A 23875-nucleotide genomic window follows, 5' to 3' on the forward strand; every position below is an offset into this window, starting at 1 on the left:
CTGCCTTTCCAGCCCGGATGGCACCACTCGGGGTTCTGAAGAACAGATGTGCAGAAGTAGGACTTTTCTAAATCGGAACGCCAACAGCTCCGCGGCCGGAGATCTACCCTTCCAACGCTTCCTGCCGGTGTGGTCTGTTTGCGCTTCTCCTCCCCGACCTGTCTGCCCGACGAGCGGCCTGGTCCCGGAGCTCTCAGGTGCCAGGCCCGACGACTCCTCCCAGTGTGACCTGCAGCCACCCGTGCTCGCTTGTTTACGGGCCTTGCGATCCTTCAGCTGGCTTTTCAACCGTGAGATAGTGTCCATAGAGATGTCAATTTTTATTAAGCTCCCAAGTAATTTGAAAGCCCCCGTAAAATGTCCTTCCGAAGTCCCTATGCTTCTGCTACTCTGCTCTCCCACGTTCCCCAGTCAGCTAATTTTCTAGAAATGACCTATCACGTCTGACGAAGTCCTCTGTGCACCATCTGCATTTTCTTTCACTTCTTTCCATCTCTTCCTGACCGGCCTGTGCTCTGCGGCCGCAGCAGAACTCCGTGGTCCGGCAGGGACGTGGCGGGCCCTCGTGGGACGCTGTTACTCTGCACTAACGTGGGGCTCCGTGGGCGCATAAGACTTTTAAAAATCTCTTTTCCCAAGATTCTCATTAGCCTGGAAATTGGCTGGAGCTTTGCTATTATTCTCGACCCAGAGCAATTGGTGGAGGGCCTCAGGTACAGAGGCAGGGTGCATTGCCCTCCCGAAACTGGCAGCGCTGATGGGAGAACTAGAAGATCTCATGCAGCCAAACGGTGTTCAAGGTTGAATTGTCTTACAAAAATCTAGCAATTTTGCCCTAAACGTATCCATTTTTTTCACAGCTTCAAAATAGCATACTGTTAAATTACCCCCTCCCCCCCACCAACGCTCCTAATCTCTTTTCTCGGCTTTATTTTTATAGTTAGCGTGATCTCCAACCAATACGCTATGTATCTCACCTCCATTTGACTTTGCTTTCCCCCTACTTGAATGGAAGCTCAATGAAGGAAGAGTGTTCGTGGCCACTGTGCTGTGTGTTCAGGGCTCAGAAAAGCATCTTGCACGTGGAAATTGCACTTCCGTACGGGAGGTGAATGAATAAATTGAAAAGTGCAAAAGGATTGCATTTCAGTTAATTGAATACTGTCGTTCTCCGTGGTCTTTTTTTTTTTTTTTTTTCGTTTTCTGGTGATGCATTTCCTTTTCCCTTCTTCATCTCTTACGTTCTTTTGAATATTTCCTAGGTACCTCTTCCCTCTGGGAAGCGTTTCTTGAATTGCCACATGGAGTTCAACTCCCCTCGTTCTCAATCTAATGTGTATATTACTTAGCTTTTCAAAGCAGCAGAGCTTTCACGTGGGGCTAGCCCATGTTCCAAAGGTCCCGATCGGCTTTAAAGCCTGGTGGTACAAGCTGTCTGCATTGTCGAGTCTCCTCTATCAGGATACCTGTGATGGAAGAAAACTAGTCTTTAGTTCCTGTAGCGGAGGAGCAAGACATGCAGTATCCAGAACGGTGTCTTGGTTTTAGGGTCCGTCCGGCGAGTCCCAGTTTTGAATCCCAGCTGTCCTTGCCTTCTCTGTGAAAGAGCCGGTAAGCTACTCTGAGCCCTAACAGCGGTATCTCAAAGATGAAGATGGTAATAATTCCCTCGCCGGGTGCCTGAGAGAACCAGACATAACCTCTACCGAACAATACGCTTGACAGCTATTACCACTAACAGGTTCTTACCATGTTATTACCATTATTATTACTACTGTTCTCGTAATAGCAATACCCCCCTTCCTTCGATTGGGCACCTATCCTGGACAGGGGTCTCCACTCCAACTCATGACACAAATTCAGATATTTCGATTTGGAATTAAATTGTTCATACATCCACTCATGAAGCAGGCATTTACCGAGAGTCTGGCATGTGCCAAGTACGGTGTTGATTGCAAGGAAGGCGAAGGTGAATGCACGTCAGTCCCTGTGACTTCAGAGTTGATGGTCCGTGGCATTCATTTTTTTATTCTTCAAATAATTCAACGAGCTATTTGTTGAGAATTGGCTGTGTCCTAGGCTTAGGCTTAGTTGCAGGGACTAGGGGTACGTTGGCAAACAAAAGCAGGTAAAGAATATGTCCTAGTAGAGGGAGACAGTAAACAAGGTGACTGGCTAAGTGAATGCCATAGTGTGCTGGACAGTAAGGGCAGGGAAGCCCAGTGGGGTGGAGGTGGGCCAGGAGTGCCCAGTGTGTGTTCTGTTAGGGGCGGAGCGTTTGCAATTTTAAGTCGGGTAGTCAGGGCATGCGTTCCTGGGAATGAGACATTTGGGAAAAGACACAAGGAGTGAAGAGATGAGTCACATGGAGATTTGAGGGAAGAGCATTTCAGCAGAGGGAACGTGAAAGCCAGTGCGGAGCAGAGTGCTACGTATTAAAACTAAGGGCTGTTCACGGTGGAGTCAACAGTAGAGGCCAGAGTCAATGTCTCTGCTTGTCGCTGGTGTAGCTGGCCTAGGATCTCAGGGTGGATCGATGAACCGATCCTGCTGCAGTTCCCTGGACAGTCATTGCAGGGTGAGGGCTTAGTTACCTTTGGGACCATGGTCTCTTTCCAACACACGCATTCTGATGCTCTAGGTGCTGAATACGTTGTATCATATCCCCTGCTTTGGGTTTCTGGGATGTTTCTCTGCAGGGTTTCCTGTCAATCCCTTACCCCAACTGCCGTCCGGTATTTTCTACTTTATTCCTCTGATCCAGGGGCTTAATATCGAATCCCCAATTTCTCCCTCTTCTGAAAAGTCAGGCGGTAGATATCGTAGGCCATGTAGACTTCTACCTTCACTGTCCTTTTCTTCTTGGCTTTATCCTAGGTTCCTCTGGGGCAGAGAGACTGACCTCCTCCACCCTTTCCAGTATCTTCATTGGCTTATTTGTGTGACAACAGCAGGGGGAACAGACCATTGCTTCACAGTCTGACTGTGATGGAAAAACAAGGTGGAAGGGAATGCAGGGCACAGAAAAGATAGGAAGTGGGTCTTGGCTACATTTTCTATCGCTCTCGTCTTAGACACTTTCTGTCATTCCTTTGACTGAACCCAAGGTGATGGTAATATGGGTGCTTTCCCCTAGTAGTTAGAAAGGAGAGATTTGGGAACAAGGATTAGAGCGAGGGATGATGTGTTTGCTGATAACACCTAATAACCAACTGCCAATTATTTTTTTCCAGCCCTATGACCCCAGGATTCTTTACTTTAATGGTTTTCGTACCCAATGAAAGAATGCAGCCACCACAATTCAGATATAAGACTCTCTCCTGGCCTCCCACTTCTTAGACCACTGGTAAAAAAAAAAAAAAAAAAAAAGAAAAAAAGAAAAAGTTTTCATTGTTGCTTGGGTCAGAAGACCTGAATTCTAAGGGAATAGTAGGGTTGTATTGGGCAGCACAGAAGAAATGTAGGAATTGCCCTGGGGTGCTACGTGGGCTACCGTATCCAGTGGTTACGTTTATTTAACAGGGAGATAAATCTTGTCACTAGCCCTTCAATCTTGCTTCTTCAAGGTTGCTGATGGTCCATTAGCTTCTACTCATAACTAAGTATGGCTCCTTTCCTCAACCAATCCTTTTTTCAGGCACAGTGGATAGATAATCTTGAAATTCTGGTGCCAGTCATCTTTCTCCTTTTCTGAGTCCTTTAGGACCACATCTGAGTGCCAGCACTGGCCTCTTCAGATTATTGTGCAAGGCTGAGATATTTTTTCTTCTTGGATATCTTGGGTAACTTTCCTTAAGGTACTTGAAATTAGCTTATTTCTCTGATTGAAAACAAGACCAATTTATTCATAAATTCAGTCGAGGTTTGAATTGAACAGGTAACCTAATATGTACCTTAATGTTTACACTGATTCTTTCTCCGGTTTCAACCTCTATTTTCAAGAAAGAAATAGCCATAGTTGAGCCTTTTTAGTAGGGTCATTGAGTTGGCCTGACATGAAGAGATTTTGTTTTTTGATTAAAATTTTGGTCACACTTTGTTCTTATGTTTTAAGATATCCTTAAATATAAAAGTTATACTCTCAAAATATTTAGGAATCTTGCTGTGACCAGACATTTAAACAAAGAGGCTAATAGAGAGTATTATTTTAAATTTAATAGCACTTTATTAAAGTATAATTTACTATAGTAAAGTGCTCGCATCTTGAGTTCCAAGTTGATGATTTCTAACATATCTATATCCTCTTGTAACCACTTCCAATAAAGATACGAATCATTTCCATCACCCCAGCAAGTTCCACTATGCCCCTTTCCAGGCAAGGCACCATCAAAGAGGAATCTATTCTTTCTTTTATCCCCATAGATTAGTTTTATCTCTTCTTCAACTAAATAAATAATGTACTATATATTTTTTTTCTGAGTTCTTTCATTCAATTTAGCATTAAACTTTTGAAGTTTAACTATATTGGTGCATTAGGAGTTTGTTCATTTCAATTTGTTTACCAATTAAGCTGATGATATTCCATTGTGTGGATATACATGATACTTGTCCATTCTTCAGTTCATGAGTGAGATTTTGATTTTTCCAGTTTTAGGCTATGAATATAGCTACTATAAACATTCTAAGAGAAAAGGGTTTTTTTTAATCGATATAAACATTAATTTCTCTTGATGGTCTATATAAGAGTAGAATTGCCAGATCATAGGGTATGTTTAAATTTTTGGAATTTTTATGTTTACATAATTTTCATGTTAAAAAAGCATAAAAAACATAATTTTTATGTTTAAATTTTTGGAAACTCAAATCATTTTTCAAGTGGTTGCACTATTTTACACTTCCACCACAATATAAGAATGTTCCAGATGGTTTCCATTCTTGAGAACACTTGATATTGTCAGTGGCTTTAATTGTAGCTATTTTATAGGGAAGAATGTTTATTCTGATGTGCTTGAGACTATGTACCTGTTATTATAATCAAAGAAGTAGGAACTAAACATCAGAGAAGGACTCCAAGGAAAAAATACTCTGTTTGGACAGAAAAAAAGTTTCACAACTGAAGATTTTTAATTAACATCTGAATAGTCATGCCATGGCACGAGTTTTTCTTTTATTTCTCCCTTTCACCATGAATTGAGACAAAGGAGGGAAATGGAAGGAAAGTCTAGCACTTTTCACAAAAAGTTATTATCTGGTGTGAGGAACATTACCTAGCAAAAAGGAAAATTCAATTTGTAGTTATGTGAACTGAATATATATATACATATATGTGTGTGTGTGTGTGTGAAGTGTGTGTATATACATAATAGATTACATATGTGTGTGTGTGTGTGTATTCATTGATTTTTTTACCACTCTTTTCTCTCTGCTGGAATGCTCTTCCAGGCTCTCTCTTCAAACTGCTCAATGTAACTCATATGTCATTTCTTATGGACAAATTTCTTGACCCTAACTTGTGAGATGAGCCCTAAACAACTCCATCTTGTACTATATAAATGAAAGACATGTTTATAAATTTATATTTTGTAAAAGATGTGCTATTTTCTTGCATAAAATAGAAGTAGTTAAATGTTCTGATTTTAGGATGAGTTGACACTAAAATTTTAATATAAGTTTCATATAGTTTGTCCCATTTTAAAATGATCTCTACTTAAATCATCTTTTTGAGATTGAGAAAAAAGAGATTTTTCAAAAATAATTATGAGAAAGAAAACCTAGCTTATCATATTTAGAGTCAATGATTGTACTAACAAAAATGCCTTTCTTTTGGGTTCCCTTTGTGTCGTGTGTATTTATCATGTACATTTAATTTATTTATTTGTGTGTCTGTCTTTATGCTGAATAATGACAAGCTTGACAACAGTCATTTTATCCCAGTCTCCTTCCCCAGGACTTACTATGGTATCTATCACATATTAATTGGTAATAAATATTCATGGACAGACTGGAATATATGAAGAAAATGAGAGTCACACAAGCTTTCAAGTCTCAAGTCCTGAGAACGGTGCATATACCTTTGGAGAACTTGGCTTAAGAGGGAAAAATTCAGGGTGTGGAGGATTATTTTCTGCTTAGTTCTGGACATGGACATAATATTTGATTAAGCATTGAGATAACATTAACAATACTTGCGAGACATACACACATGCTTAAATGTCAAAATATTTTGTTACTAATTATGGATTGACAAACTTTGCAACTTTAATAATTTATGCCTGTGAAATAACACATAATTAACAGAAAGATGTTTGCCATTTTCTTTCTTATCTAGTCTAAGGCATGTCCAGCCATTTGGCCTAGGAAGTGAAAATCATCACTCCCATTTACTTGGTGAAAACCACTGAATCAGTTTCTATGAAGGTAGAAATAGTCTTGTAAACCCAATTTATAAAGTCTTGGCAAGTTTCAAAAAAAAAAAAATCTCTTCTTGTTAAATATAAAAGAAATGAAGCAAGATTCCAGATTTAATTTAAATGATTTTTTCTCTTTGAAAAAGTTGTTTATATGAGCACTGAAAGTAAAAGCCACTATGTGCAGTTACAGAGAAAATTATTTTTCCAGATTTTTGGCAGTGTTTCAGGTAGGAAAAAAATAAGTTTTATAATATGATTCTCCTTCCAGAATTATTCATATCTGTATATTTGGCAGGTACTGAACACACTCCATTGTATCTCAGAAGGGATCCACAGATAATGATGAATCAGCACAAACAGTTCCAAATTGGAATATTCAGAGAGTCACTGTATTTCCCTTGTTCTCAGATGTTTTGAAATAAACACTGCCAGTGTTTATTTATAAAGGTTCAGGACTTTCTGAATGTGTCAGCAGCATGCCTTGGCTCTAAACAGATTATGTTGCAATTTTTTTTCCTGATGATTCAAAACTATAAACTTAAAATTACCTAATTAAAAAGATAACAAACTACAATAAACTTGGACCTAAACTTCAGTTATGTACCTTGTCTGAAATTAGATCGTGTAACTCCTCTTCATGCCAAAGGCAGCATTTCCCCTTAGTCTGTAAACACTGTCTAAGCATTAACTGAGGTTTCTTGGTTGGTCATTGTCATTTTGAAAATATACTTCTTATTCTTTACCTGCTTTGGGATTTGGGTTTAAAGCCTATGAGTAATAAGGAAAAATGAAAGAAAAATAGCTCAAGAGAAACATCAAAAAATACTGTTACTGTTTTAAGAAAAAATTTAAAAGTAAGATTTTTTTGTGAAAAATCCTCATTCTAAAGAGACTGAAGAAACTGTAGTGACTGCTGCCTAATGATCAATATTTAAAATATGATAAAAGGTACTCCTTAGATGTATTTATTTCTAAAAGTTTCTTGGTATTGATAATACACTGAAAATGCTTCAGTTTTGCTGGATATGCCAAAGATCTCTTGGTTGTGAGACAGCAAGCCTGCCTTCCTTCTCTATTTTCTCTTTTCTTTATGCAGTTGATGCCACTAAACCTCAATTTCCCCATTTGTTCAATGAGGTTTTCTATATTTTTCTCAGTCATTTGACTGTAGGGCTCTCCCAACATCATAAAGTTATAGTGGACTCATTGTCAATGTTAAATAATATAGTCTTATCATTTACATTTCTCTTCTGTCTGAAAGGCAGATATTGCATTTTATTTGTCTTTTTGGTTAAACTAAGAAGTATAAAGTAGTTTGCTAGGTTGGCAGCATTAAATATAAATTATTGATGAGATGGACCAAAACTTTGGCTATCTCTAAATTTGCTTAATAAGAGATTTTTAGTAAAAATATCTTTCGTCTTGAGATACAAAGAAGCACAATAATTTTGATGATGGAGTTGGATAAAACGTATGAATAATTTTTTTTTGTATCATTGCAATGAATTTACTATATTTAGGCTAATACTCAATCTAAACTTATCGATAACATTTCCTGCCAGTGTTACAAAATGAAAAGATTGCTTGGGTGAATTGAACCAAAGGTACCAATGTAAGAGAAAGATTCTCTGTTCTGACTCTAAAATCAGGGGGTAGAATTGTTCATTAGAAACTAACCTTGGCAACTTCTATTTCCATTCATGACAAAGTAACTTGTACTAATCTAGATCTCCTGCTAAAAACAACTATAAAACTGGACGAAATGCATGAGACAACTTGCTCTAGGCATGCAAAAAAAATAGTCAGTGGAGGACTACAGGCCCCGAGAAGTCAGCCCAGTCATGGGTGTAGCTCTCTCCCTTGGGTGTACTTTCTTGCCACTGTCCAGGGAGCTGAGCCAAGTAGAGTGGTGATCTCGGTGACTGATTTCAATACCGACTAGTCTCATACATATTGAATTGGAATCCCAGAGAAGGAATTGAAAGAAAGTTGAGTAGAAAACATGTTTGAAGAAGCAATGGCCAAAAAATCCCCCAAATTTCAAGGACACATCAATTCACAAATCCAAGAAGCTGATCAATAAGAATATAGATGCAGAAGGTCTGAACATCATCAGCCACCCGAACCTCATGACGACTCGCAGAACGCTCAATGATTGCACAGTGCACATCCCTTTCAAGTGCTCATGGTATATTCACCCAGACCATCTTCTGGACCTTAGTATAAATCTCAATCAGGTTAATATGACTAAAACTCTACGGCATATGTTTCCCTACCCGTGTAACTAAATTAGGAGTCAAGGGAACGTTCATATATTCGGGAATTAGAAGAACCAATTCCAAATAACCAATGGATCAAAGAAGTACTCACCAGAGAAAGCAGACAATATGTTAAACTAAGTGATAATGAAAAACATCACACATCAAAATCTATGAGATGCAGCTACGTTGGTTTTTACAGAAAAAAAATTGTGGATTAAAATGCTCACAGTGGAAAAAAAAATCTTGAAAATACATCACTTCCTGGTGCTCGATAATTAGTGTTTAGTCATTGCCAATGGTGTCGTCTACGCAGAAAGCTTGGCAAACAGTTTGGCCAAATTTATAAACACCTGCTACCTGTGCATTAGAGGGATGCTCCTATAGTATTCGGTATCCATGGTCATTCTGAAGCTTGACGAGGAATTTCGTTAGCATGACTTCTGTCTCATGGTGAAGGAAAAGAGCAGAGCATTTGACGATGCTTGAAATCCTGGTCCCCTCCTCTTCCTCTGCCACTTACTCTGCTGTGCCTCACCCTCCTGGTTTTGATTTCCTCAGAGAAAGAATGATATCCACTTTAAGTATGTCATAAAGTGGCCCTAGAAAACGAAACGCTACTCGAGAAAGGGTCTTTAAAATGCCAAGTGCCAAAATCAGGGCAATTATCATTATCGATGAATGAAGCTAGAAAATATTTCTGCTTCTATTTTTATTTATTTATTTATTTATTTATTTATTTATTTATTTATTTATCGCTTGTTTCACCAGCACAGTCACCTGGACTCTGATTTTTAAATGTGACTTTGAGCTCACTAGATGTTGATATTAAAGACCTTCTACAGAAATCATTGCAAAATTAGACCAGAAAGAAACTATGATGTTTGGAGCTTGAGCCGGTTCCCCGGCCTGTGACACCTGCTTAGTCCCATTCGTGCTCCTGGGTGTAAGTCAGGGTCTCCGGCTACTGATTTCTGTTCCCCCGCTTCCCTTTATCCCACTTAACTCTAAGACTTTGGTGCTGCTTCATGAGTTCTGGGTATGTGATCATGCAGCACCCTCTGCTCTGAATGCTTCAAACTTTGTTTTTACCCGAAAAACCTATTTTGACTCCTTCTCTTTCAAGTTCAGTCATCCTCTTCCTCAGAAAGCCTCCCCCGAATCTGTTCCCCTCCAACCCCGTGGAGTCCTGCCGGTCACGCTCTCAGGGCCCCTGACACCGCACATCACTGTCTGTGTAGGAGTCGGTGGCATCTACCGTGCTCTACGTGCCACAAGGGAAGGAACATATTTTATTCATTTTTGTGCCCTGAGGGTATAGTAGAGTGCAGAGTGCATATTAAAGACTCTACAAACATCCGCTGAATTTTTAAAGAGTGAATTGCTTATACTTACGAATGTGTTGAAAGTGTCATGGCAAGAGGCAAAGCTCTTTAAAAAAAAAAAAAAAAAAAAAAAAAGAGGCAAAGCTCTAAAAAAGGCCTAAGGAGATTATGGCGTTTTCAGAAGTTTTTTGTTTTCCACTAAGCATTACAAGCATTAATAAAATATTGAAATAGATATAAATGAAAATTCAGGCACATCTTTCTTCAAATGAACTTGGCATATGGACATACGCTTTTATGTGGTTAAAATGGAAAATGTGGAAACGCTTCTTCATTTAACAAAGGAGCCTTTGCTTTACAAAATAGGCCACAAAATTCCGTTAAATGGTGAACTGCTTGTTTACAGTAAATTGACCAAAAAAGATTTAAAATGTCCATTTGCCAAGAGCATGTGATATGTATAAAATTAAGTATATGTGTATCTTATGGAATATGTTGGGAATGGCTCTAAGATTTTCCTTGGACATTAGAAGAAACACAGAGTAAAATGTTTTAGAAAGATTATATATTACTCCAACTAAAACTTTCGAAGCGGGATCAACTGTCATGATGACTTCAACCAATATGAGGAAATTGGAAGAAGGTTTCAACGGGGGGGGGGAAACCCAACAGAACAAAACAAAAATAGAGATTGCCAGAGCCTAAAATAAGTTCCCCAGAGAACTTGGGAGTCTTGGCCTTGGTAGGATGTGGGATGGGAATTTTCCTAGAGCTGTGGAATTTGGGCCAAAGTCCAAAACTGAAGGCAACTAGTGACAGTTGTTTGAGATTGTAAAGAGATGCTCCAGATTTGTTCCTTATGAGATGTGCTGAGAAGTGGCCCGGCCGTCAAGCACTGTCACTTCAAAGAACACCTCCAACAGGCTGGGGCTTCACTAGGGCCAGTTTCTTGAAGGACGCACAGCGCAAGGGAGCACCGTGGGAGGGGAGGCAGGCGGCTGTGCGACTGCACCCCAGGTCAAGGACGGGGCCTGCAAGAAACGCCTTCTCGAGAAAAGATGGGAGACAGGCGCTTGCTGGCAGGAGGGTGCTGTCCTACAGAGTGGGGCGCTTCCTGGGAGGATTTGAAGTGGGATCTTCTAGAGCCAGGCCTCGCCGGGGACACGTCCTTGGATGACATGTAATAGAACTGAGTTTCTGGAAAAATGGAATCAAGAGTCTTCACTGATGACACACGCCGCATGGGGACACCAAAGTGCTCTCAGGGTTTCTAAGGGTGCTCTGAACGCTGTCCTCAAGCTGTGGGGACCCGGTCACGGGCTCTTCCGGGCCGCCCGGCCCTGGGCCACAGCTCCACGGGGACACCGGCCAGGCGCCCACTTCCAGGAGCACCACCGGAGGCCCTTGCTTCTACGAGGCTCCCCGGCGGTGGGCGCTGTGGCTCGGGGCTGGCTCGGGGCTGGCTCGGGGCACTGAGGCCCTGGGCCACTCGGGGTGCACCCCGGCTCGCCCGGCCTGGGACGCTGGCCTGCAGCAGGCCGCGCTTCAGGGCCAGAGGCCCGGCCTTCTCGGGAGGCCTCGGCGCCGCGCCCCAGGCCCTCCTGGGCCCCCGGCCTCCCCCTCCGCGGCCTCCCGGCCTCCCCGGCCTCCCGGGCTCCCGGGCTCCTGCAGCACGCAGCCCAGAGGGCAGGGCCCCATACCGCTGAATTCTCCTCTCTCTCCGTTTGTGGCCTAAAGTTGACGTTGAGCCTTCAGCCTTGGAACCTCCTGAAGGGCCCGGGCCGGGGCGCAGAGGCAGGAGGACGCCGGGAGGTGGCTTAGTACAGGCCGGGCCGCAAACAGTAGAAACCAGGGGCCACACGCCTCAGACCACTGAGACCCATCCTAAGGAGGGGCCCCACAGCTGGTTGACACGGGCCTCAGTGGTGCCGGGCGGCTTGTTCGAGTCCTTCCTCGGCCCTGGGGTTCCCTGAGCTGCCTTCGCCTCCGGACGGGCATGGAGAAGGCTGTGTCCGCTCGAAGCGGGACCCCACGGGCGCTAACGCCCACCCGAGGAAGGGACGGGGCTCCCACCTTTCTTTTCCCTTCTAGAAACCCCCCCGTCTCCTCTCTTCACATCTCCCTGTCCAGAGTTGGCTCCTATGCCTGTTCCTGAATCAACGTCTGGCAAAGAAAATAGAATTAGTCATATTTCCCTGGGGCGGACCTCGGAGTTGGGGGCAGCGCTTACAAAGGGGAGAGGGTTAGCTGGACTAAATGAAGTTCTGCTAAAAAAAAAAAAAAAAAAAAGAAAAGGAAGAAGAGGGAATGGATGCTGGACAGGCCCCAACATCGTCCACTGAAGACCCGTACGTGTCCAATCCTCAGGCCACGGGCTCTCGGTGGACGGAGGCCTGCGTGTGACGCACAGATGACGAGTGCGTGTGTCCCAGCTGGCCCGGGCAGCCCGCGGAGTGCGGCCAAGGGCTGGGACCGCTTTGTGGATGACGTCGTGTCATGTCACATCATGGGTTAAGCCCTGGGTTAAGGAAGGGCTCATGCACACAACTGGCTTTAAAGGAAAAGCCCTCCCCGGGAGAGACCGCATGTCGGGGGGGGCCAGGCCTTTGTCAAAGAGGAGACCCCCAAGGCCCAGCTGATGTGAACCCGGGGTAGAGCCCCGGCCGCGTCCACAGGAGACGCGTCGGGCTGGAGGGTTAAAGTGCCTCCTTTTACTTGGGTGAAACCTTCGCTTTAGACTAGAATAGGCCAAGGAGAAATATGGTTTTATGAGTACGGCTGTTTTTCTGCCTTTGTTATAAATGGAAAGTTATGAACGTTTCAAGAAATACTATCTTTTTAAGCAGTTAACTGTCAAATTACCGTAGTTAAATCCTGTGACAGAGATGAGGTTTTTATAAAACCTGCAACAATTCCAGAAGATTATTCAAACTTATGGCTTTTTTAAGCATTTTTTTTTTCCCAGCACTAATTTATTTAACTTTTCTCAGAGCCATAATGTGTAGTTCTTGTTTTTCCAGCGTGGGACCCGAGCGTCATAGTATGGTTGGAAATTTCCTTCTATCGGATCTGTTATTTTACAGAGTGATAGGAATATTTAATGCCAGATTAGTTCCTTCACAAATAATACTTGGGGAAAAATTCTATTCCTTTTACTGGCAGCTCATATTAATGTTCCTTACCTTGAATGCCAAATTTCGAAGAAAAAGAAATCCCAGAAGAGAGACGTTTTTTTCTTCCTCTTCTGTTTTTTCAGGACACATATTTTTGCTCCATAGTTTTTCTGGGTTAGATGGTTTTCTTTCAAGTTCCCCTCCATCTTTCTTTCTTGTTTACTCCGGGAATGCAAACTTGACCTTGACTGTAAGGTCAAAGCATTTTCAGACTGTGCAGTCAGCAGAGAATAGAAAAAAAAAAAAATCAATGTGAAACATATTAGGGAGGAATAAGGGTAAGAGTGATGCAGAAGTGCTGGGAAGTCATGCAGGAATTGGAAACAACCGAGGTAATACTTAAAGTAAGACTATGCCAAGTAGAGATTTTTATGAGTCCTTTCTGTTTTGCTTCTCTTATCTAATGTGGGAGCGGGCTAGAATTACAGTAATTTAAAGCCTAAATCACTAACAAAGTATTTTCAGGGGCCAGTAATTACTCTTGACCTGGGAAATGGAGACTTCTGCTTCATTTTTTCCCCCTGAAACCCTTTTTTTTTTCTTTCTCTGTTTCTACTGAAGGTAGGGAAAATGACGAGTCCACACATACCTGATATGGTCCCTGACCTTAAGAGGGTTTCTTTCTTTCTTTCTTTTTTCTTTCTTTCTTTCTTTCTTTCTTTCTTTCTTTCTTTCTTTCTTTCTTTCTTTCTTTCTTCTTTCTTTTTCTTTCTTTCTTCTTTCTTCCTTTCTTCCTTTCTTTCTTTTTCTTTCTTTCTTTCTTTTTCTTTCTTTCTTTCTTTCTTTCTTTCTTTCTTTCTTTCTTTCTTTCTTTCTTTCTTTCTTTCTTCTTTCTTTCTTTTTAATTTTCTATTTCATTTCACTTTGATTTTTTAAGAATTTATTTTTTATTGGTGTTCAATTTGCCAACATACAGAATAACGCCCAGTGCTCATCCCGTCAAGTGCCCCCCTCAGTGCCCGTCACCCACTCACCCCAACCCCCGCCTGCCTCCCCTTCCACCACCCTAGTTCGTTTCCCAGAGTTAGGAGTGTTTCTTAAAGGCCACGGCTGAAATAAGTAGGCTAATAGTTTCGATAATTACTAGTATGGCCTAAAATTTTTGAGATCTTTTATATCAGCGTTGGAAGTAAATCTAATTTTGAATGACAGCATAGTTTGATTTTGTAAAGATACAAACCCCATGTCACAGCCAAGTAGGGTTGAATGGAATCACAGTGAAAATTTGTACTATAAAACTATGTAGGTCTTTCTAGAACCTAGCCACAAACTGTGGAAAGAGAAAAAGAAAGAATAATCTTTAGATCGGTTGTCATTTACGACAAGGCTCATCTTCTCTCTTCCTCGTTATCCACCATTCAAGTCAAGAGCAAATTTGGTATAGGAAAAAAAGTCCCACTATTTCTTGAAGCTTAATATTTATGGAAACCTACCAAAGTAGAGGACAATCAGGGAAAACTAACCTTTATATACGTGTGTGTTTATCCGTGTGTTTATCCTCTCTGTATATGCAGATGTGAAAAGACAGATTTTTAATCATATTGCCATATAGGAATTGAGTTTGGCCGGTTTTAAGTAATTATTAAGCCAGACTATTATGTTATTTGAGAAATATGAAATGTTCTCTCCAAAAGAGGCTAATATTAAATAACATGACGTCTCTAAAACTCGAACTTGAACCTATGCTATCATTGACATAGAGCTGTTCTGTAATTCAGATTGCTAGACGTATCCATTAAAGATCATTATGTGTAAAATAAAGCCTCTGTTACCTAACATTCCTTCAAGACTTGTTCCTTTTGCACTGACCTCACATACTTAAATTTTACAAAAGCACAAGGGTGCCCTGAGACCAGAGCTCCGGGTAGGCTCATCGATAACGCAAGTGTCAATTACTGGCCCAAATGGGTATTGATGATTTTGCCCAAATCATAGTTGAAAGTGAGGAAAACTGAAAAGCCTTTTTTCTCCCCCTTTAGAAGCATTTGAAATAATTCCCTGGAAAAGAAAAAAAAATCTATATTAGGGGCTGAGAAGGGGAAGATAGAGGATGAACTATTCCTTTGATCAGTGCAGTAAGTCCAAAGGTTGTTTCTGGTACATCTTCTCTTACATCTACATCTTATTTCCAATTTGACAGATTCCCTTAAAGGGTCAAAAGATTCAAGGACTTCCAAGCTGAATCAAATACGTGCATTTTAATTCAAGGAAAATCAGCAGGGAAACGAGAACGATTCTTTCCACTAACATTGATTTTTCTTATATTTATTTTTTCAGTTGGAACACTCCAGGCAAAAATTCACTTGGCTTCAACTAATTTGCAAATACCATCATTCACTGCTGTTTTGCTACCCATTTCTCAAATCTCAATTAAATGTGATGACAGTTTCCTTGCTAGAAACACACAGAAAGGTTCTTTCCCAACCAGAGGGCTTCACTCATTTCCTGCGAGTGGACTTGGCAAGTGGAGTCAAAACATCTATTACTGAGGCTGAGTTTTAATTTGGAAGGTTATCACGAGAGGCAGCTAAATAATCATAAATTCCTTTACAAATGCAAACCGCAACAGAAACCTAATAGTAACAGCTGAGAGCGATATATGGATCCCGAGAGTGGTTCACAATGTATCTTTAAGAGGATGATCTTAGCGTCTTATTTGTGGAAAGCTTGCGTGAGCTTCTGGGGCGCCCCTAGGATGGACTTCTCTCTGCAAGTAGGTTTTACCTTAAGACCAAGAACAAGCACAGAAAACGTTCTTCAGGTCACCAGTGAAGACTGTAGGGATCGATCCTTTGGCTCAGGCTCCGCGTTTCCTGTGAAACTGAAGGCAAAGGGGGGGATGCGACACCGCGTCGGCGGCAAGAAATGCCAGTGGGGGGGCAGCAGGAGGGGAGGGCGCTTCCCTTGTTTCTTCTATGTGAATAACGCGGGTGTATTCATGCAAGAACCGAAGTGTGAATCCAATGACATATGAGCTGTGCATGGTGTCCCCGCCCGCGGGGGCCGCTGTGAGCCTCACCCTGCCTCTGGGCCCCTGCCCGCCTCGTGCCAGGGGCACATCTGCCCTTAGCCCCGGGGGGCGGGGGTGCAGGTGGAGGAGGCCCCGGCAGGGAGGGCGGAGCGGCTCCCGGGGTGGCTGGGCCCCTCTGCGGTGCGCCCAGGAGCCTGGCGGCTGGGGGCAGGTACCCAGGGCCCCCTCCCAGGGCTGAGGTTCACCCCTTGCCTCGCTATGCACCTGCCAAGTACAGCCCGGAGGCCCAGTCGGCTGGGGGCAGGGACCCAGGGCCCCCTCCCAGAGCTGAGGCTCACCCCCCGCCTCTGTATGCACCTGCTGAGGGCACCCGGCAGCCCTGACGGCCTGAGTGCAGGGCCCGCAAGGCAAGGGGCTCCCAGCGGGGAGGGCAGAGCGGCTCCCAGGGCGGCTGGGCCCCTCTGCGGGGCACCTGGGAGCCCGACGGCTGGGGGCAGGTACCCAGGGCCTCCTCCCAGGGCTGAGGCTCAGCCCCCGCCTCTCTGCAAACTTGTCCTTCACAAACAGTGCCAGGCCCCGCAGACTGTGGCCCTTTCTGCTTCCCACCTCCTCGGTTCTCCCTGCACCCCCATGTGCACTTGCTCCCCAGTTGGGACTCCCTCTTTAGGGGAGTCCTCACCCCTTGTAGAAAGCACCAGACGGGTGCACACGGTTCAGGGGACAGCAGTTTTCCCCCAAGCCCAGATGCCAGATGTACCTGGAGCCTTATTGGGCCTAACTGGGGCCGCTCTGTGCACCCCACTCATACTTCTTGTTGGGCCACCTCCTCTGAATGGCATCCCCATGGGCCCGTTGTAGTTACATAAAATAATGGAGATCCTGTAACTGATGTCCTGGAAAAATATGTCGTGTGTTTTATTTTTCTAAGACTCTTAAGCTTAGGACCCAGTTCATGTTTCAGGTGATGAAGGTTTAAAATGGGGACTATGTGAGAGTCCATTATTCTTTTATGTTGTGGAGGAAGTTAAAAAAAAAAAAAAAGCCAAATCACTAGTGGTTAAGTTGAGAAGAAGTTGGTTCCTTATGAAATAGGACTCGTGGGGTTTAAAATAAATTTTCATTTTTGGCACTGCTTTTATTTTCCTGTGTCTTCTAGCCCATGACTTCAGTGACACAGCAACTGTCTTTACCATTTCCCTTAGAACCGGGAATAGTTCACTCACTTGATCATTTCTGTATTATTCAGTGTTAGCACCATAAAAAGGTGCCAAACAGAGTTTTTATCCAGGAGAAACTTAAAAATCTATACCCAAAGAGTAATTTATGAATCCAGTCACTCAGCCAGCATATATTTATTGAGTGTTTATTATGTGCCAGGTGCTACAGTGACACAAAGAAATGAGCACGATGTAGATCCAGCCTGGAGGGGCAGCTGTTGGTTTCCTCAAGACCCTCTATTAGGGTATCCTAACATCCAGGGCTCAGCCAGGAGTTACACTGATCATAAATCGATAATCTCATTTCAGGGCTCAAACACAGAGATGGCAAATAAAGCCCAGGCCTGCCCCAGGCAGTATTGACTGAACCAACAAATGACTTATAATAGCAGGAAGCAATGAATAATTTCGCGACCAGGAGTGAAAGAAAATCCCCCCTTCTCTCAATCCCTTTCACTTAAACAGCATTTTGATTTTTTTCTTTTTTTTAAATCCGCAAAGTTTATGAAATCTTACCACTTGCAACGATTCTGGATGGAACTAGAGGGTATTATGCTGAGCGAAGTAGGTCAATCAGAGAAAGACAATTATATGATCTCACTCATGTGGAATTTAAGAAGCAAAACAGAGGAGCTTAGGGGAAGGGAGGGAAAAATAAAACAAGATGAAATCAGAGAGGGAGACAAACCATGGGAGACTCTTAACTCTAGGAAACAAGCAGAGTGTCTGGAGGGGAAGGGGGTGGGGGCTGGGGTACCTGGGGGACGGGCATGAAGGAGGGCACTGGGTGTGATACAGGACTGATGGGTCACTGAGCTCTGCCTCTGAAACCAATATCGCACTGTATTTTAATTGAATTTAAATAAAATAAAAAATTCTAAGAACCCACAAAGTTGGTATTAAAGCACCGTGTACTAATGCTTTGTCTGAGAAGGGCAGGGTCTGGAGGATGTCATCGTGGGGAGCAGTGGGTTTTGAGAGGCTGGATTTCAACCCCGGTTCTCGTGTACTCAAGGTGACTCTGTTCCAGTTTCTTCAGCACCAACCTCGGGTGAGAATAGTTGTGCCGTCTCCCAGGCGATGGTGAGGACTGAGCGATAGTGAGTGCGCAGGGCCACGCTAGCCCGTGACAGTGCTGGCTCCTGAAGTATGCAAATAATCTCGAGGGCAACTATTATCCACTTCCTTACCCTTTTTTTCCCTCCATAAAGCCACTAGCTAAGTCGGAGGTGGGCAGCAACGAGGCCAGATGATCACGGCGAAAAATAAAGGGTGTTTCTCAAGCATGAGCAAAACCATGAATCATCTGCCTGGTGGTTGAAATTGTGACGTAGTAATAAAAACTTAAGGAAATTTATCAACAGCAAAGCTGGGAGTGCTATTTAATCAAGAATCAATTTTAATCAGAAAAATCTCAAATTTGGTATTTATTCATTTTTATTTACAGTATGTATGTATCTGTTTATCTGTGTTCATGAATATCTATTTGGCCCAAAGATAATTTGACGGATTACAAAATTGCGTATTATATGGCAGGGTATATTGAGATTAGAGAAAATAATGAAGAAAAAATAAAGGTAAGAAAATGAGACAGACTTGAATGTAAAACTGTACCTTGAAATCCCCTGCACGTCCTATGAGTGGCCCAACAGGTTGATTCTGAGATGTCACCTGGGCACCTTCAAGAGAAGAAACGAAAGCGCCGTGCGATCAAGGACGTAAAACGAGTTAGTTGCTTGGGGAAAAAAATAGAATCCTTGCCGTACTGTGATAAGAGTGATTCCTCCATGTCGCCCAGTTTTAGGGTCTTTCAGAAATTTGGAATATAGTGATTCATAGAGTTATAGAGTAGCTGTTTACTGAGCCCTGGCCCCCTGGACGTTATTGTGTGACGAGCTGCGATGCCTAAAACCGTCCCCGCGCTCGGACACGGCGCATTCGCTAGCGTAAGTGATACACTAATAAGCGGAGAGCGAGGAAGACGGTTATAATGAGAGATGAAGCTGCGGTGTTAAAGGAGCAATTTGAGGCTCTAGCAGTCTGCGGACCTCCCCAGGAGGAGGTATGGTGACGACTAGAACGTTCTTTGTACTTTCTAATATGTTAACTGTGCTAGTTTCTACGGTAGTGTTCAAATACTTAATGATTCCTGAGTGTGGGTTTTAAAAGCTACCAAGCGCCGTAGAATGCAAAGCCAATTCAGAACTATTAGAGGTCACTGCGGGGAGGACTTGGCCCAGGGACCTGCAACCCGTGGATTATTCTATCCCTGGTCCTGTGTATGGTGTAGATCATGAATTTATAAACTGAGTATCAAGCCTCACATTAGCCCATCATCTCAAATTGTCAAAAATTGGTTCTATCGTTTTCAGAGAGAGCAAAGCCAAAATCCACTCTACTGGGTCTCTGTTGCATTATGGGAATAGCACTGGGCATGGAATCACCACAAAAGTGAAATTTGCCTCTTTTTCTGAACGAAAAGAACTCCTTGTTTAGGCGAGGAGACAGATGTATAAACAAGTCACCGCAACATGACAGGTGCCAATATTCACGTACAAGGAGAGAAAAGACACGCTCCGCCCGCAGTATAGAGAGTAGGCCACGCTCAGCTGACATTTGAGTTTCTTCTTGAAAGACGAGCGTTTTGCTGAGTAGAGATTGCATGATCGGGGTGATATTCATCCTTTGCTGGAGGACACATTCTTGGAGCACCTCCCAGCCTATCAGTTTAATATTTCCTAAGTACCTATCAAGGATTCAGTGTGGGGTTAGGTGGTGCGGTAATTATGAAGAAACGGGAGATTTGCTATTAGTCTTCAGGATGTCGACTTGTAATGAGTAGATTAAATTTTCCACACCCTTTTACTAGTGATTAGGAGGTCACGGTCGTAGGTCTTAAATGGTGTGTTACGACATGAATGCTATGGATTAGAGGACAGCGTGATCATGTAATTCAGAGCGACCAGGGCAGGCCTCCCAGATGAGGTGAGGCCTAATCTGTTGCTTGAAAACTAGGGTAGGATTTGGATGGTGGGGGCGAGCATGGTCCAACAGTCCGGCTACCACATTTAGAGAGAGCCTGCCACGGACGGGTTTTGTGACTAAGAAGGCGGCATCAGGGTCAAGAGAGAATTGGGGTCTAGGATGTGTGGAGCTCTGAGAAAAGCCGCTAAGACCAGAGAGTGGGGGGCTGAGAGATTGTGGGAAAAGAGTGTAGCGGGAAACAAGACTGGGCCAGACCCCCCTGGGGGGATTAAAAGGGTGTTTGGAAAGCCAGTGGTTTTTATATTTGGAACTTATGAAAATTAGGAGTCAGCGGAGGGTTTCGAGTATGGGAGGAAGCTGATGAAAGAAGCACATAAAGACAATTAATTTTCCTCGTGATACGTCAGAGCTAGGAGGGATTGGAGATCCCTTCACTCACCGCCTTCGCCGGGTTCCCGCTGCCATCAGTCAACGGAACAGAACAGCAAGGCCTGCAGTGGTTATGTGACTGCTCGAGCCCAAATACGAGATCTGGCCTGCACTCCGGGCCCCTCCTCTCTATCTCTAGGCTGGGTGGCCGCGTAGTCAAGGGGAGAGGGGCCTCAGTGAGCCCAGCATCCTCCGGGTGGGGCCACCCAGGCTGCACGTGGAAGAGGAGGTGGGAAGCAGGGTCTGGCTCAGCCTGCGTAACAGCCACAGAGTCGACGTTAGAGCTTATGGAAGACCTCAGCCTCTTCTAGCCCAGCCTACTTCTTTGCAGAGGAGCAAGCAGGACGTGCTCCCTGCAAGGCGGCAATCCGTAGGTAGAATGCAAAGGCCTTGACTCTCAGCACAGCTCTCTTTCCTCCAACAGCCTTCTCTTTCTCCTTCAGATCCTAAATTTGTGTGGGTGGGCTCTGTTCTCCGCCCCCCGTAGTTATCTGCCCACGTGGCCTGGCCCCTCCGTCAAAGAGAGACATTGTTATTTGGGGCCAGGCCCCCGAGCTGCTCACGGGTCGGCCACTTGTCCCACTCAGTTCCCAGGTGTGTGGGGTGGAAGGTGCAGGGAGCGAGGTGCGTACGCAGTGTGTCCTCCCTGGCTGTCCTCTCTCTGGAAGCCACGCTGTTCCAGGGGAGCCAGGGAGGTCAGGGACGGGCTAATACGGGGGTGCTGGGGAGGATGCTTCTCAAGGGGCAGAGCATGGGAGGATGAGAGTCACGGCGCTGGAGCCCTGCTTGGGACGCCAGCAGGGAAGGAGGAGCTCCTGCCCACAGCGAGTGGCACCCGGGGTCTGCGATGGCCGAAAGACAGGGACACCATTGGGAAAGGCCAGGACAGAAAACGGGAGATGTTTAGGAAGCTCAAGCACAGGAGCATTTGCAAATAAAGGCAGTTAGGAACAGGTATTTAGGTTTGATCATTTTGAAAGTGAACAGGCCCTTGTATTAATAAAATTGTTCTGGGCAGCCTCTCCAGTCCCTTGCTTCCCCTCCCGGGGATGTGGCTTGTATCTCTGACTTGGTGAACAATAAATTGACACCCACAGTTTAGATATCAGGGATCAAATGAGACCTTAAAGAACAACTGGACTCCAAATGACGAAAAGTAGACCATATAAAATTATTCCTCAGTATAAGCAAAGACTATATTGTTAAAAAAACTCCATTACCTCGCCCTAACTTTGGTTGCCTTTATAAATAATTTTCGTACACTGTGCGATTCCAGAATGCATGCTGACGGCCATTCAGCTATTTATTTTTATTTTATTTATTTATTTAGATGGGATGTTCCCATTTTTATTTTATTTTTTTAAAATATTTATTTATTTATTTATTTATTTATGATAGACATAGACAGAGAGAGAGAGAGAGAGACAGAGAGGCAGAGACACAGGCAGAGGGAGAAGCAGGCTCCATGCGGGGAGCCCGACGCGGGGCTCCATCCCGGGACTCCAGGATTGCGCCCTGGGCTGAAGGCAGGTGCTAAACTGCTGAGCCACCCTGGGATCCCTCCCCCTCCCCCCCGCCATTCAGCTATTTATATGCTCATGTATGTTTATTGTGAAAATGCGCAGTATTTTTTCTCATTTAAGAGTATAGGTGTGTTGTTCCTAATAAAGCGAATGAGTATCCCTGAGCTTCATTCACATAACTGCACAGTATTTTTTTCATTCATTTAAATCGAGTTGGGATTTATCTATATGGCTTATATGATTATATTTGGGGAAGGCTCAGTAGCAGAAATATTATAACATAGACAATGGTATTAACATATTCAGATCTGCAACTCAGCCCTCCCTGCTTTACACATGTAATTAGGTTGTTTCCATGGTAATGATCTAATTATGGGCTTCTCCTTGGCCTTGTGTAATCACATTTGCTGCATTTTGGCAGAGATGTTTTCCTTATTTTGTTGAACTGCAACACTTGACAAGATGTTCTCTCTTAAGATGAATAATGATTTTTTTTTTCCTGGGCAAGAAAAAGAAAAAAAAAAAAAGAAAAGAAAAGAAACAATACCTTCAAAGGTGATTTGAGAAGGATTATAGATATTTGACAAATCATGCCGGTATTAAAATATCTATTACCCTTGAAAGCCTGATCTGTTTTTATCTTTTGTGTATGTGTCATTACTAATGGAACTCACAGGAGATTCTCATTTTTACAAAAAAACCATGCATGCTATTTAAATATATCATTTCCACGGGGCCTAGGAACCTGAAGAAAATGTTAGGTCAAGAAAGAGGAAGCTCGGGAGAGCCTGGCAGAAAGAGAAGCAGGCATGGTATTCCGCAGGAATATGCTATTGCAATCGACCAGGCTATTCCTGACGAGGGATTTGATCATGGTTGCCATGGCAGCAGGAAACACCTGAAAAAATCAATTAAGGCTTCTTTCGGCGGGGATCCAAATGCAACCCTTTATTCGTTTGCAAAAGAAGACAGGAAGCTAAATAGTTGTAGGAAAGACAGCGTTCTCGCCCTGGTCCCCTGGAAGAACTCCGGAATGCGGGGGGATCACCCTTCAGCTCCTGCCTGGGCGCCCAGGGCCGGGCTACAAGGCCTGGAAATGGCCCATCTTCCTAGGGGACGGTCGCGGGTCCTGGGCGGCGAGGCTGCTGGGCCCCCCCGGTGGCGAGGGTCTTGGGCTCCGGGGGCACATGTCGGGGCACCAGCCCCAGGGCCCAGGGTTGAGAGAGCACCCTCCTTCCACGATGACGGGAATGACTGCGACCGTGGAGGTGGCTGACCCGAGCTCTAGGGCCCCGGCGCGCCGGGACCGCATCCTGGGTATCATCGCAGGGGACTCGGGCGGCCCGATCCGGGTTTCTGTGACCGAACGGATTAAAGGGCTCGGATACGGCCTGGTGCGTGGGAATAATTAAAACGATAATAACTGATTTTCCATTGAGAGCAAACCCATCCTTATAAATTATCATATGGTTTGGTTTTAGACTCGTATTATTTTTTTTTGTTTTGTTTCGTTTCTTTGTTTGTTTGTTTTTAATAATAAATTTATATTTTTATTGGTGTTCAATTGCCAACATACAGAATAACACCAGGTGCTCATCCCGTCAAGTGCCCCCCCTCAGTGCCCGCCACACCAGTCACCCCCAC

Source organism: Canis lupus, chromosome 31, assembly GCF_048164855.1.
Source record: "Canis lupus baileyi chromosome 31, mCanLup2.hap1, whole genome shotgun sequence".
In the NCBI taxonomy this organism is placed as follows: Eukaryota; Metazoa; Chordata; class Mammalia; order Carnivora; family Canidae; genus Canis; species Canis lupus.